Below are 14,673 nucleotides of genomic sequence, written 5' to 3' on the forward strand. Positions count from 1 at the left end.
GCAGTCAGCTGGTGTTTTCTGGGTAGCGATGGTGCCCAGCTGGCCCTGGTTCCCAAGTTGGGCTCCATGGGAATGCACTGGACAGACAGGTGACATGTTTGTCTGCAAGTGCCCTGCTGGCAGTTGGGGTCTGCTTGGCCCCTGCTCCCTCCCAGGAGAAGACCACCGCCTGGCCTGAGAGTCATGGCCATTGCTGCCAGCCTGGTGTCCTCGATGGGGAAGAGGGAGGAGGGCTGTGTGAGATGAGAGGAGGGGCCCTGGGAGGGTGAGGGCGTCATCACCTCTGCCCACTTCCTTCTTGACGTGCGGGGTGTCTGTGCAGCCTGAGGGGGTGATGGGGGAGCGTTGGGGGGGTGCCCATGCAGCTGACCCCTGCGCCTGTGACAGATGTTGAGATGCTGAGGGTGGCAGGTTCGGAGCCCCTGTGCAATTTGAAACCCACGTGGACTTGTCCTGATGTCACGGGCAGGACCAGGACCGGATGGGAGCGCAGGGGCCTTTGCAGCACATTCTCTGTCTCTCCCGTCACCGTGGGAGACCCCGAAGGGCGTGCGTGCTGCGGGGTTGGGGGTGTGCAGGGTCTGCAGGCGCTCGGTCCCCCACCCTGCAGAGCAGAGGGTCCTTGGGGAGAAAAGGGGGTTTGGTTTCGACTTGCCCTGGCCCGCCTCCCTCTCATTCTGTTCCCATCTCTGTGTGTTGTGTTCACGTGTGTGTACACACATACACGACACACCACATACAACATACGCACGTGCACGTACTTCATTCAGTGGAACACGTTACCATATAGTTACCGGCGAGTCTCTCCTTGTGAAATGAAGACCCGCGTTCCGTAAAAAATGGAAGAGGAGCAAGAAGAGCCGGCGTGCGGGGGGAGTGGAGCCTGGCCCCGGCTCCAGGAGCCCCGCTGCCCCCGGCCTTTGAGTCGGCGGGGGGGTCACACCCGTCTGTACCCGCCAAGGGCAGTGGGCTCCGGTGCGGACGACCTGCTCTGCACGAGTGGTTACGGAACAATCTGAAGAAAGAGTGAAGACACTGAGACCCCAGGCACACGGCTCGGTCCCCTGCAAGTCCCAGGGTGCAAGGACGCGTGGGGTCAGGGCCCAGATCTCAGTGAGAAGCCAGCACACCTCTCTGCCCAGGCAGGCAGTGAGCAGCGTGTGGGCCTGGCTGGGTCTCCGAGCCTGCAGGCAGCTGGGCTCTCCCCATGAGGGCCAGTCCACACCCACGTGGCCCCCACATCCCTGTGTGTCCTTGGCAAACCACCAACAGAACCCAAATGCGACAGGGACCACGCGGGCTCCAGGTGGAAGGGGGCTGAGTCCTCGTGTGGTCGGGGGCCCAGCACTGCCTGGGACTTGGAAACGGAACCACCTTGCCCCCGACGGCCGCCCCGATGGTCGCCCCGCGTCCAGGCGTGGACGGTTCCCCTCCCACCCCACTGCTGACTCAATGCGCGTGTCCGTGACTTCATCCTCACTGTCGCCTCCTCTGCCCACCCGAGCCGGGCAGCCTTCCCCTCCGGGACCCACCTCTTCAGCTTCTGAATTTTCGAGAGCTCATTACAGATAGATTCACCTTCCCTCTGTCCAGAGCCACGTGCCTCTTCCCTCGCGGCATCCTTTATTTTACATGTTTGTGACTGGTGTGCCCTGGAGCCCCAGCTTCACCTTCACACGGTCTACCTTGCGTGAGATCATGCAGATCTTCCCCTTTGCTGCGTTCCAGCCATTTCCGGGATCCGCCAGACCTGCTGAGAACTTGTCCTGAGGTCACTTGCCTGATGCCCGAGGTGGGGAGGGGGCTCTGTCCCCTGGGTCCACCTGCTTAGTGTGTGGATTCCTCCCACCTGCGCCCCACCTCGGAATTGTCACCTGTTCTGTTTTTGTCTGTATCCTCTTTGCGCCATATAGCCAATATGTAAATTCATGGAAAAGCCAGGTTCCCCCTCCTTTTTAAACATTTATTGTCATTGTCCAGTTCTACCCCCTACCCCCAGGCCCACCTCAAGAAAAACTTTGGGGTCATTTTTTTTCAAGTTAAAAAACAAAGCTTTATTTTGTAATCTGTTCCGTTTTTAGGTTAACGTGAAGGGAATGGGAAATTTTGTGATTTTTAATCTTTCTCATTGAGGAACACGATCCGTCTCTCCATTCAGTCAGGATTTTTTTTAAAGGTTTTCACTGGAGTTCCACTTGTGTGCCCCAGCAGTCTCCTCGTCCAGTTTACTTCGAAGGATTTTTTAGCGTGGAAAGAAAACGTTTCATAGTGGAAAAAATTCAAATTCTTATATCCTGCCACTGCCTCCAACGCAGAAAGAAAAGGGAATGAGACAATTCTAGAAACGATAAGCAAATATCTGCCCGCCGTTGAAGAGCGCCAGCTGGCTGCTCCTGGGTGTGTGCGGTGCTCCGAGGTCCCCGCTCCCCTCCCGAGCCCCTCCTGCTCAGCCTGAGCTCTGTCCACGGACGGGGCCGCCCCGGGGGGCCGGGGCCCACCTTCCTCGAGAGCGGGTGGCCCTTTCCCTGCCATTGGGAGAAGGCCGTCCTCCTCCTCCTGGGCCTCGCCCCATGGCCCACATCCTCCCTAAGCCTGTTAAATTAGCCCCGTAATACTTAAAATGCTGGGCCGTTTAATATGTAAACAATGACAATTTTTTCCCCAAAGGGTTTAGGGTTTAAATTAGTTTAAAGAAAAACAAACCAATTACTGCTATTTAATTTGAAGGAGAGAGTTCTTTATGTGCTAATTATATAGTTGGGGACTGAGCAGTTGGGGGACAATGGGGCATTAAGGGCACTTTTTAAAGGTTTCAACTGATTTATCTGAGTTTGGGGCTGGATCCCTGCGGCCTGAGCAGCCTGGAAGGCTGTGGAGGGTGGATTTGGGAACCGGGGTCGCATAGCAGAGGGAAACGGGAGGTCATTGCCTCGTCTTATTATTTCGACGATGTTTGCTGTGGGTCAGAGCCTGACACAGGCCTGGTCCCTGCCCAGCTTCGTGTCCGGCCAGCAGGCAGAGGCGAGGAGGCTGCGGGGTGGAGCATGGACGTGGACAGGAAACCTGGGCCTGGTCAGAGCAGTGCCCTGGCTCCCCAGGGGCCTGCCCACATAGACCCTCCTGGAACTTTCCAGAACCTTCCAGATGAGAACACATTTCCCAAGAGGCAGATGGGCTCCGCTGTGCACAGTTCACCACCGGGGACCCCGGACGCTGGGCAAGTGTGGGAGGAGCCTCTTCCCTGCCCCATCATGACCCCCTCCCCCCATCTTTCAGAGATCTGGCTTCCCTGGAGCCAACGTGAGCCCGGAATGTTCTAGAGCCATCCTGTTTGCACTCTTGCTGCTTCCCGAGAAAGAGAGGATGGTTCACTTTAAATGGAACTTACCTTTGAAGCAAAGGGAGCCTGACTGTGGCCCCGTGTTGTCTGAGGAGCTGCCTGGTGGGACAGGCGGGCGCATCCGCTGAGGAAGTCCCTCCTTCCTGCAGGGACCTGGGGTGGCTTTGGCAGGGCCGCTGGCCAAGGCCACACGCCCGGGACCCCTGCCTCTCACAAATGCAGATGCTGTGCTTCTGCCCCAGGTTGATGGAAAAACGGGCCTGTAATTAGCGCCGAGCCGTGTTGAACGGCCCGGGTCGGGGTGTTTACAGAAGACACGCAGCTGCTCTGGAGAGGCTCGGACCCGCGGCAGGCGGGTCTGCATTGGTGGCAGGGAGCCTCGTGCGGCCGACCGGCGGCTGGGCGTGTGGGTCCCGCGTGGCAGCCCTGCTTGTCCCCAGCCCGCACAGACCAGAGGGACATCCTGACGGGGTTGGGGAGACGAAACCACTGGAGGGCTTTGCAGGGCTGGCTTCGTTGCCTCCTGGTACGCAGCCCTCGGGTCGGGGCAGCTGGGCCGCCCTGGAGAAGGCCTTGCTGAAGCTGGGGTAGGGGGGTTCTTCCCCGGAGGCCCCGCAGTCCTGCGGGGCGGGGCCTTCTGGAGCTGCTATTTCCAGCACCCGGCACCGCTGGAAGTGGTTCCTGGGCCCTTCCCTCGCCTTCCCGAGACCCCGGGAGGCACCCAGCCATTGCATTTGGTCTCATCTAACTTCTGCAGAACCTGCAGCACGTGGAGCTGCTGGCCCATGTTGCAGAGAGGTAACAGCTGCCCCAGATCACTCATTCCCTGGCCCAGCCTCCCGAGAGCCAGCCCGGGCTCACGATGGCCCCGGGTCAGTGCTGGGCAGGAGCGGGGTGTGCCCCAGGCCTGGCCCTTTGGAGCTGTCGGCCAATGGGAAGGGGAGCTCATGCACAGAGTCTTCCCAAATAATGAGACTTGTGTGGGAAGGGCCTGGGAGGCCAGCAGCGGGGGAGGAGACTGGCAGGCCAGAAGGTTCCCTGGAACATGGCACGCATCTTGATTCTTAAAGACGGGGACTTGGCTGGCGAGGAGCTGTTGGCAGAGGGAGGGGACGCCAGGCAGAGGGCACAGCCCGAGCAGTGGCTGGGAGGCGGGGAAGTCGCATGGGCGGCCGGGGCTGAGAGGGGCAGTGGTTTACGGACAGGACGTGGCAGGGGGAGCCCCCTCCCCGGCAGGGCAGCCCGCCTGCCGCACTGCAGGTTGTGGGGCTGAGGGGGGTCAGGAAGAGACCCGTGGGCAGCAGGACCTGGACCTAATTGGTCCAGGAAAGTCAGCATCGGCACCTAGAGTGTTCAAAACAGTGAAGATTAAACTTAAAGCGATTAGAACTTATTTTCTTTTTCAAGACATTAGCTGGTCAAAAATGACAAAAATGTCCTTAAGCCTCGAGGAGGCAGAGGCAGGGAACAGGCGGCCTTTTGTTTGGTGGAGGGGCCTGACTGCGCAGCCTGCGTGGGGCGCCCGGGACCCACCTCCCCGAACACTGGTGGAGGGGATCGGGGCGCATTAGCGGGGGATTAGACGGCCGAGCTGCTGGGCGGCAGGGGAGCTGCCGGCCACCCACAGGCTGGGGCCTGGGGTCCCACGTCCGCACACTGGCCGCCCGCTGGGTCAGCGCTGGGAGGGAGCACGGGCGTCTCCCTGGCAGAGCTGGGTCGCCCATTGGAGGGGCTGTGGAGCACCTCTGAAACCAGGAAGAGCCCCCAGGGCTCTGGCCCAGCCCTGCCTGGGAAGGAGATTGAGGCCAGTCAACCCCCACTGGCTGGGAGGACGCCCACGGTCCCCAGCCCACGTGCCCCCAGGCCGGCCGAGAGCAGGTGGGGCTCGCCGGGAAGGGGCACCTGGTGGGAAGGGTGGGCCGAGGGCGGCCTGTCCGCTGTGCCCGGCTCTTCCTGCCTTGCAGACACCGTCCCTGGGCCGGACATTTTCTCAAGAAAAGAAAACACGAACCCACATTTCTTATCTGAGGGCAAACAACGAGATCGCCACCAGCAGGAAGGGGCTGTCACAGCACGTCCAGGGCGGCTGGAGCCCGAGCAGCCACTGCCAAGGCTGGCAGGGCCCAGCCTGGCGGGCTCTGCGCTCGGCCGCCGTGCCCTCCCCCTCCGCGCGGGCAGGTGACACGCCAGCTGTGAGCCGGTAACCGGAGCCCACCTGACGCAATGTGCCCGGCGTGGCAGTGACAATTGAAGGGTCTCTTCCCCAGCCTCCTTCCAAGCACTGGCATTGTGGCCCCGGCACACCCCCCAGGGCTCGGCGTAATTATAGGGTTGGGTTTCCCCGAGAAACAGGGATGGGCATTGTTCAGTTGGGCGCTGGACCTCCGCCGCCCCTTCCCCTCCCTTACCCAGCCCTCGGGGGACTGGGTCTCCTGGGACCCTCCTCAGTGCCCTCCGTTGGCCCAGGGCAGGTAGGGCTTGGGGTGGGAACAGAGGTCCTCTTGGGGCGCTGGGTGGCGAGCTCGGAGAGGGCCCACCAGGGCCTCGCCTTTCACTTTCCAGCAGTTGGGATTAAACGTCCAGGTGCAGTGAGGTGGTTTTGCTCGTATTGTCTGGGAGCCCCGGGACACTGGCGGGGCGGGGCTGGACACTGAGGGGCTGCCTGCCGGAGGCCGATGACGGCAGCGACGGTGAGGGTGAGGGTGAGGCTGCGAAGACGGGGATGCTGATCGACGCTCCCCGGGGCCTCACAGTGCACGGTGGGGCTCAGCCCTGTGTCACCCATTTCACAGACGGGAATGGAGGCCTGGGGAGGCGGGGCCCTCCTCCTAGTCGCGCAGCCAGGATCTGAACCCAGACCTGGATGTGTCCAGGGCCACTGCCCCCCACTGCTCTATTGTCCCCGTTTCACTGGATTGCAGAGTGTGCAAAGCCAGCTCCCAGTCTTTGGAACTCTAACCGCCATGCCCCTGTGTCTGCAATCCCTGGTGGGGGGCCCAGCTCTGAGGCCCCCCCATGCTGTCCCAGGCCCGGGATGCTGGTTTCTCTGACCGGCGGCTTGAGGCACCAAGTGTAGACAGAGCAGGCCAACCAGGTGTTACCTGCGGCCCCCAAGCCCCCACCTCCCACTCCTGGCACACACACCGCTGTGTGGACTACAGGCTCCTCCCCCACCCCAACATGAGGGTCCCCTCCTCCGGGCAGCATGCAGTCCATACCCCGCCTTGTCGTGTGATGGGTACTGGGGCAGCCCCAGTGCTTGGGAAGCTGGGGACCCATTGAGGGCCCTCATGCTGGCCCACGTCACTGCGGGGGGCTCTGGGTTGTAAATGGGGGCCAGGGAGGCAGGGCATGCCTTCTCCCCCCACCCCATGCCCCTGGCTGGGGAGAGGATGGTGCAGAGGGTGGTACTGGACCTGAGGGGCTCATCCCGGTGTTGGGTCATCAGACACACAGGGTAGATGGGAGGGCCAGTGGAAGTTTTATCCCATTTTACAGGTGAGGAAACTGAGTCAGAGAGAGGACATGGGGCAGTGATGCAGGTGGAGTCCAGTGCCAGCCTGAGACGTGCATGTCAGACCCGGGACGGCCCCTGCTGCTCACTGCCCCGCCCAGGCGTCCAGGGGCAGAGGGCAGGCCCGTATCTGCAGCAGCACCCTCGGGCGGCCCCTGGGCCCCTCTCCCCTCTCTCTGACCTCACAGCCACCGGGCCCGAGAGCCAGCATGTGAGGTGGGTCACACGGTGCAGATTTAGACGTGAGCCTGTCATGAAGGGAGTGAGGAATGCAGAGCTGACCCCTCCCTCCTGCAAAGCCTCATCATGTGTGAGATAAGTTCTGGGGACAGGGGTGGCTGGCCAGAGGATGCTACCAGCGCTGTCCCCAGCCACCCAGGCACAGTCCCTAGGATGTTTCTCTCAAAGGCCCCAGAATGTTCTGGCAGTGAAGCCCCTCCCTGGAGTGCTTGGTCTGCTAGCCAGCGAGGGGCTACAAGTCAGTCCGGATGTGGCCAGGTCCAGAGGGGCCACCTGGGAGGGCTCCCTGGAGGAGGGGGCTTCGTTTGGCTGGAGGAAGGTGGAGATTTCCCGTGGTGAACAAAGAAAGGCTAGAGAGGGCGTCCTTCTCGGGTATGTAAGCCCTGAGTTCCCTTCTCATCCCCACACAGCAGGTGGGGATCAGGTTTCTGACAAAGTGGTCCATGGAAATATCCCTGACTCAGAAGAAAACTGCGCTTCACAGAAGCCCCTCCAACTGTCCTGCTGTGCACAGCGCTGCCCGCCCGGGGGCCACAGCACCCTTCTTGTCCAGTGTGGGCGGCATCCAGTGGTTTCTGGGCTGAGCACCCCCTCAAGGGCTGAGATGTCTCAGGACCCCTTGGGGGTGAGGGTGGCTGTCCAGGTGGGTGGTGGGGGGTGGAGCCTGGGGGCCGCGGTTCTTTAATACCGTTCGCAACCATGTGTTTGGGGTTCTTGGCGAAAGAGGGGAAAACCATAAACCTCTTTTCAAATGATCTTGTGTGTCCCCCACCCCCACGCCATCGTCCGCATCAGGAAACCTGCAATCTGCGAGTTCAGGGAGGAAGAGGGCAAGGCCGGGTGGGTCCTGATGGGGCTCTGTGTAAAACCCGGCGGGCCTGCTATACGTGCGGCAGCATCTGCCATCTCGGCTTCTTTGCCTCCCCCTCTCAGAGGGCTGAAAGCCGAACCCGTCAAGGAGACACAAAAGCGATTTGCGGAGCCAGCCTGGAGGTGCTAGGTCCTCGGGTGACAGCGGGCCGCCCGTCTGAGGTTGTGCCTGGGGCCGGCCCCAGGGCTGCCCCGTCCCGGCCCCTGGGAATGCCGTTCGGACCCCGCTTCCGCCCCGCGTCCCAGCTGCGCCCGCAGAACCGCTCCCTGTTCTGCTGCTTCTGTCCTGCGTGGTCTTCACGGTGCAGGTGGCGTCCTCAGCTTCTCCGCTGAGGCTCCCCGGGTCCATGCAGCCCACAAGCCCCCACTCGCCTCGGCCAGCCCCCCGACTGCTCTGCATCGCCCCGGCATTTAGATGTGTGCGGGAGTGGGGCGCAAAGTTCAGCTAGAAGGCAGCCAAGGGGGCCTGACTGCTTGTCACAGCCCCTTCCCTTCGGAATACAGCACCCAGGAGGTGGGAGAGCCCCGACCCGGAGAGTCCGGGGGGCCTTCCCGCCCCCGCCGGGCAGGTGCTGGGGCGTGGCCCTTCCCGCTACACGTGTGCTGGGAGGGGGAGGTGTGGCCCCGTGGGCACTCAGTTGGAAAATCTTGGGGGGTGTGCTGGCACCCTGCGTTGGGGCTGGCTGGTGAATTTGGGCTTTTTCCTTTTTTGCTGCTGTTTCATGGCCCTGCTGTAAGGAGGAGGAGGGACGAGGGCCATCTTCTGCGCTGCCCTCTTACCTCCCCTTCGGCCAGTCTTCCCGGTGCCGTGGGCGTTCAACTTTGACCTTTGGGATGAGATAATGGGGCTTCTGTTCTTGAGGGTGGCTTTGGGGCCGGTGCCCAGAGATGCCGTGTGTCTCTGTGAGTTATCCTGGCTGGTCAGTTTAAACACAACGGGGTTCCACTTCTCTGTGTTTCTGATCTTGGAGGGGCTGGCTGGCCTACTGGCCTGGGAAGAGGGACGTCCCGTGGTCTCACACCACCCGGCACCGGCTCTGCTGCTGCTGTCCAGACCTCCCCAGGGAAACTCAACATGGGGGATTCTCCGGCCCTCCCTCTGGCTGTAGCCCTGCCCCCACCTCCTCCGCCAGCAGCCCACCCATTCCGGGAGGACCCTGAAAGAACAGGGCCGGCGCCCTTGGTGACACTGGGGTGTGGGGGCTGATGTTTAAGTCATGAATCACCTGCCCCTTTGCCCAAAGCAGGCAGCAGATTGATAGCAGACAGCTTGCTTTGCAAGTGCCAGTCACCCGGCCAGGAGAGCAAGGGGCCAGAGCAGCCAGCAGCGGGGGAGGAGGGCAGGGGAGTCCAGCTGGGGCCCCAGACCCGCCTGACACCCCGCCCCAGGGCAGAGGCCCACAGTGCATGTTGGGGGGCACCCAGTGGGGGACAAGCTCAAGGTCATCGTTAATGCCGTCCCAGATGGAGGTCGGCCTCAGCCGCTTCGCCATGGCTCCTGTCCTCTCTGCCGGGTTGACTTCTCTCGTCAGAGAGAGCAGAGGACTTTTTTAGAAGCTGCCACGCCCCCTGCCCCCTCCTCCCCCGGGTCTGTTAGGAGCTGGAGCTGCTCCCATCCCAGGGGAGAGCCCCTGCACTGAGTGTGGTCGGGGATCAGGAAGCCTGCCAGGACAGCCGCCCCCTCCCTCTCCTCAGCCTGGGCCTTGGGTCGGCCCCTCCCTCACCCCTCTGACCTTGAGCCCCGACCGACCGGCCACCTTTAGTCACTCCCGTCAGAAGATCTCGCAGCTCAGCCTGCAGACAAGTCTCCCTCCGCAAAGGGGCCGTAGGTTCTGGTTTTTGACAAAGTCGTTAGCGAGACCCTTTAGAACAGCCTGTTAGGAAGGAGGCTCCGGCAGGCGATTATTTCTTTTATTTTAAAGCCGACATCAGCAGCGCCCAGCGTGTCCCCCTCCGGCGGGTGAGTCTCCGGATGGCGCTCCGACCTTGTATCTTTGTTTAGGAACCTGGTTTTTATTAAATTTAATTGCTTCCTTTTCTGGCCTTAAATCAAGGGTGGCCTCAAAGCAGGGACAGCATCAATTTAATTTAATTACTCTGCACTGCGGCCTTCCGAGTAGAAATGTGGCTACCGGGGGCTCCCACTGGGCCCCCAATTCGGGATGAGCCCGGCAGCCTTGGAGGGCTGGGACCCCAACCTCCCCGGCCCCCACCCGTCTCTGCTGAGGACCAGCCGGACCACCATTTGCAGTCACTTATTGGTGTGTTTATTTTTCATTTGCCATTAAAACCACGTCGGCACTCTAACTCAGGGGCAATTCATTAAGGGCCATTTATCTTGCAGTGATGTTTCACCGCACAGCCAGCTCAGGGCGGGACGCACGAGCACACGCAGACAGTCGTGGCTCCAAGCAGCACCCCGGGCCGGCTTGCCGTCCCGTAAGCTGGGTTGAGGGTGGGGACCACAGCAGAGCCGTCCTCGCTGCATCCCAGAGCCCCCGAGGCCCATCCGGACCCTGCCTCAGTTTCCAGAGCTCTCCTGCGGCCGTGCCGGGGGCTTGGCCTGAGCGAGCCGGCATTTGACACCGGGTCGCCGCAGAGAAAGCCTCACAGCTGCAGAAGCCCCAGCCCGCGGCCCCTCGCGCTTCAACTCCCAATTTTCACCCCTTTCCCCCGACATGGAAGTCCGGTGACAAAGGCAGCCTCGGGGGCCGCCTCCCGCAAGCTTATCAAACGTCAGGGACGGCCATATGGCCCCGCATGGTGGGTGCCTCCCTGCAGGCTGGGCTCCCCGGAACTCCGAGCACAAACACTGGGAATTATTAAGATGATTTGTTAAATAATAGAAAATGTTTTTCATTTCCCAATTTCCAGCTCTTGCTCAAACCATCCTCTGGCTGCCTGCTTCTCATTCCTTAATATTTAGACTTATGGGCCAATTTGAGGGTATTTCCTCTTTCTGCCATGATTAATGCTTCCATGAAACAATGTCATCACAAGTCACCCACCTACCCTGTCAGCCGGGCATCAATCTCGCGGGGCTGGGCGGTAATTTACGACCAGTGCTGGCAATTTGCAAACCTAATGGGGGGGGTGAGGAGGAGCCAGCTCCCAGCTCTGTCTGCAGCCCCGTCAGTGCCCCCCCCATTAGCAGAACAAATGGTGCAGAGACCAGACATCATCTCCAAGGCTCGATAAATATTTTATCAGCCATAATGGAAATTGTCAAATTGATCTAATTGTACAATACGTTATCAGTGGGGTATCAAAGCGGGGCCTGGCCTCTGCCCAGACCCTCCTGCCGCCCGCCCCAGCCGCCAGGCAGCCCCCGAGGGTGCGGGGGGGTGGGGGGTTGGATCCCGACACAATGTAAATAATACGCCTGGCCACTGCGGCCCTTTAAGGGGATGATAAATTTTGTGGAGATAAATGGCCTCCTTCTATTGTGCTTTGCTGGTCCTGATTTTTGAGAGCCAGAGGGAAACAGGAAGACAGAGGCGGCAGGACTTAGCAGAACTTTCCTGACACGCAGATTCCTTCCCACCCTCTTAGCTCCTGGGATGGCCACGGCCCTTGACAACTGGTCACTGGTCGGCCGAGAGCAAAGTCCCAGCCAGGCCCCAGCCGGCCTGCGACGGAGGCAGTGCCGCTGAGGAAGGTCCGGGCCTTCCTGGCCCTCAGGAGCACATGGCCCTTGGGTCCCACTGGGGCAGGTGCTTCCTTACATTCAGGGTCACGCCGCGCATCCACACCACTGAGCCAAAAGCAAACCTTCAGGCTGCAGGAGTGGGGAGCATGCTGTAAGGACGAAGCTTAGGAGAAACTGAAAGCCGACTCGGAGTCCCCCTCCCCCGGGCCCCCTCCCCTCCTCTCCCGGAGTGCTCAGGGGTCTGGTCCTCCAGGAAGGGGCGGGGCAGGGCTCAGGCGGGTGGCGGTCAGGCAAGACCTTTTGATTTCTAGAACAAACAGCGATGACTTAGACCTGGAGCACGTTTACAAAATCGAGTGAAAACGCCTGTGAGCACGCTGAGGACTAGCCGCCCAGCTGAGCGCGGGGAGCCCTGCCCCGCTCCGGCCGCCGTCCTGCCGGGCTCTCCTGCCCACGTCTCCCCGTGTCCTGCACCGATGCAGCCTTTGTCTCGCTTTCAGAACTGCATCTGGGTCTTGGGGCATGTTCTCATCAGAGCTGTGGCCAAAACTCGTGTGGCCTTCAGGTGTCAAGGTGGCCGGAGCACCAGGACAGTCCGCCCATGAGCGGGGGCTGTTTCTGGAGCCCGTGCCCCGAGCCACACCCTCCCCTGAGAGTGGACGCTTACTCTGACGTACGCAGGACCAACATGGGGGCCGGGAGGGCTGTGTCATCACCTGCCGGCAGAGCCCCGGCCCAGGACTGCGAGCGGCGGAGTCGGCCCGGCAGCCAGGCCCTCTCCGCCGGTGAGGGCGAACCTGGGGTGCGGCCCCGGCGTGGCCGGCTGGCCCCGCCGCGTAACGGCCCCCGGCCAGCTCATGGCCTTCCCCGGCAGCACCCCGATCCGTCGGTAGCAGCCTTTCCGTTGGGGAACCCTAAACACCCCCCAGACGCAGTCTTCGGCTGTGTTTCTCATTAGGCCGCTTGGGGGCTGGTGAACACGGGCGCACATGCACACACGGAAGCCTGCACTCTGTCTTTTCGGTCGCCCGTCATTTTAAATAAAAGTAAAAAGACAGCGTGTGTCGGTGTAGCGGGGCCTCGCGAGGCCATGTGGCTGGGTTGAGGCCTTTCAGGACGGGTCAGAGTCGGCCCCTGTGGCCCCAGTGGTCTCGTTTCAGGGGTGTCCGGGCAAGGCGCCCTGTGAGCGCTGGCCCTCGGGGCAGAGGGGACGTGGGTCTGGGCTCGGGGCCGGGCGCCTCGCTGCCTGCTGACCGGGGCGTCGGGTGGGCCGGCCGCAGCCCACGGCTGCCTCCTCCCTGGCTGTGTGAGCCACCCTTCTCCTCCTTCTCTCTCTCCCTGTCTTAAGACAGGACAACAGTGTTCGAAACTATTTTTGATTCTTCTTCTTGAACAGCGAGGTTCAGGGCAAGGGCCGTGCCTCCTGCCTCTGAAACCAGCATGAGGTGCAGTGTCTGCAGCTCGGAGGGGAAAAGGGCTCTGACAGATCTGTGTCCCTGGCGCCCCAGCCCAGGGTGCTCACGGCAAACACCCAGCCAGTCTGTTTGTGGGGGAGGGGCGCGGCTGCCCCCCCGGCACACCAGGACCCCTCCCATGGCTCTGTGGCCTCTGCCCAGCACCATCTGGGCCAGGGGTCCTTCCTGCCGCCTGCGCCCTGTCACTGTCAAGGAGACACCCCAGGGCACTGGCCGCTGGTTCCAGCTCCACGTGACCAGCAGGCAAGGCCACCACTGCCCACAGAGGAAGGGGCCCCAGGATATGGGCGGCTGGGTCCCCAGGAGGGAGTGTGTGCAAAGGGCACTTTCTTTTCCCAAATTTTGTGAGTTCCAGGATGCCTTGGGGACAGAAGTTCAAGGAGAATGTTCTGAGTCACCTGGGTCAGGTGTCCGTTCTGCCCTCCACCCACCAGGTGAAGGCAGAGAGAGGAACCTCCTGCCCCTCCAGGGAACCCCAGGCGTCCTCTCCTCTGGGTCTCATCTCACAAAAGGAGACCCGTTTCCCCTTGTTCGGGGGGAAACCTAGAGGCCTGTGCATCAGAGACACCTGTGGAGCTGACCCCCGGGACCCCATACCGTCCGGCCCAGCCTGGCCCTCCTGGGAGCTCCTCCCCAGGTCCCCCCTCCCCTCCGAGGTCACCCTCGTCTGGCCACGTTCAGGCCTGCCTTCCTCTGGGGGGCAGAGCCAAGCAATTCCTCGGCAAAGAGCAGTGCTGGCCGCCCTTCCCCACACAGGTGTCGCTGGCTGTGTACGCGTGGTCAGGGCGGAGGCCAGAGGGGGCTTCACCCCTGCGCCCCGGCACGTCCCATCCCTCCTTACCTCCCACCTCCACCCCTCCGGAAAATTAGACCTAATCTGCGAGCAGGGAGCCGGGCCTTCCGCTGAGCAGACCAGGAACTCAGCCCTTGAGGGCATGGGTCTTGGCCACATGTCGAGGTCACCCCAGCCACGCAGGGCTACTTACCTCATTAGGAAAGAGCGGTCTGTCTGGCTGGGGTCCAGTTAATGATCAGATTTGTCTGAGCGAGGCCTGGCTTCCTACCGCCCAGCACGTGGTAGCATTGTTGCCCAGTTCAGGCTGCCGTCCACAGGGACCCCGGGCCGCCCCCTTGTTCTGGGAGGAGGTGACCACCACCTCGGGGGACTCCCACGGCCTCCCTGCTGGGGCTGGGCCTCCTGAGCCCTCTGAGCGTAGGGGCAGGGCGTGGACACAGGCTTCCGTGTGACAGAAGGTCTTGTTGGTGGGGAAAGCATTAAGGCCCCCCACCCCCGACACACACTCACACGGGGCGTCAGGACTCCTCCTTTGCCGCAGCACAGCCTCGGTTCCTGTGCGCTCAGGGCATCCTGCCCGTGCGGTCCCACCCCACCCTCACCCTCCTTCCGCCTCCCGCAGAAACTGGGGCTCCACTGGCCGGTGAGAGAGCACCGACCTCCCACTGAGAGAGGGCCCCCCACTGGTAATGCCTCGCTTTCGGGGAAAGGCGGACACTGGGGGAAGTCACACAGTCGGCCCACCGCGCCCTCAAGCTCTGCGTCCAATGATTCAACCAGCCAAGGATG

At 61.8% G+C, this 14,673-nt stretch overlaps 1 protein-coding gene across 3 annotated transcripts in view; it reads left to right on the forward strand.

Moving 5' to 3' along the window:
• PRDM16 (PR/SET domain 16) overlaps window positions 1-14,673 on the forward strand; it is a 310,820-nt gene that overhangs the window by 55,624 nt on the left and 240,523 nt on the right. The window lies entirely within an intron of this gene.

The sequence above is a fragment of the Camelus ferus genome, chromosome 13 (genome assembly GCF_009834535.1).
Source record: "Camelus ferus isolate YT-003-E chromosome 13, BCGSAC_Cfer_1.0, whole genome shotgun sequence".
Taxonomy (NCBI): domain Eukaryota; kingdom Metazoa; phylum Chordata; class Mammalia; order Artiodactyla; family Camelidae; genus Camelus; species Camelus ferus.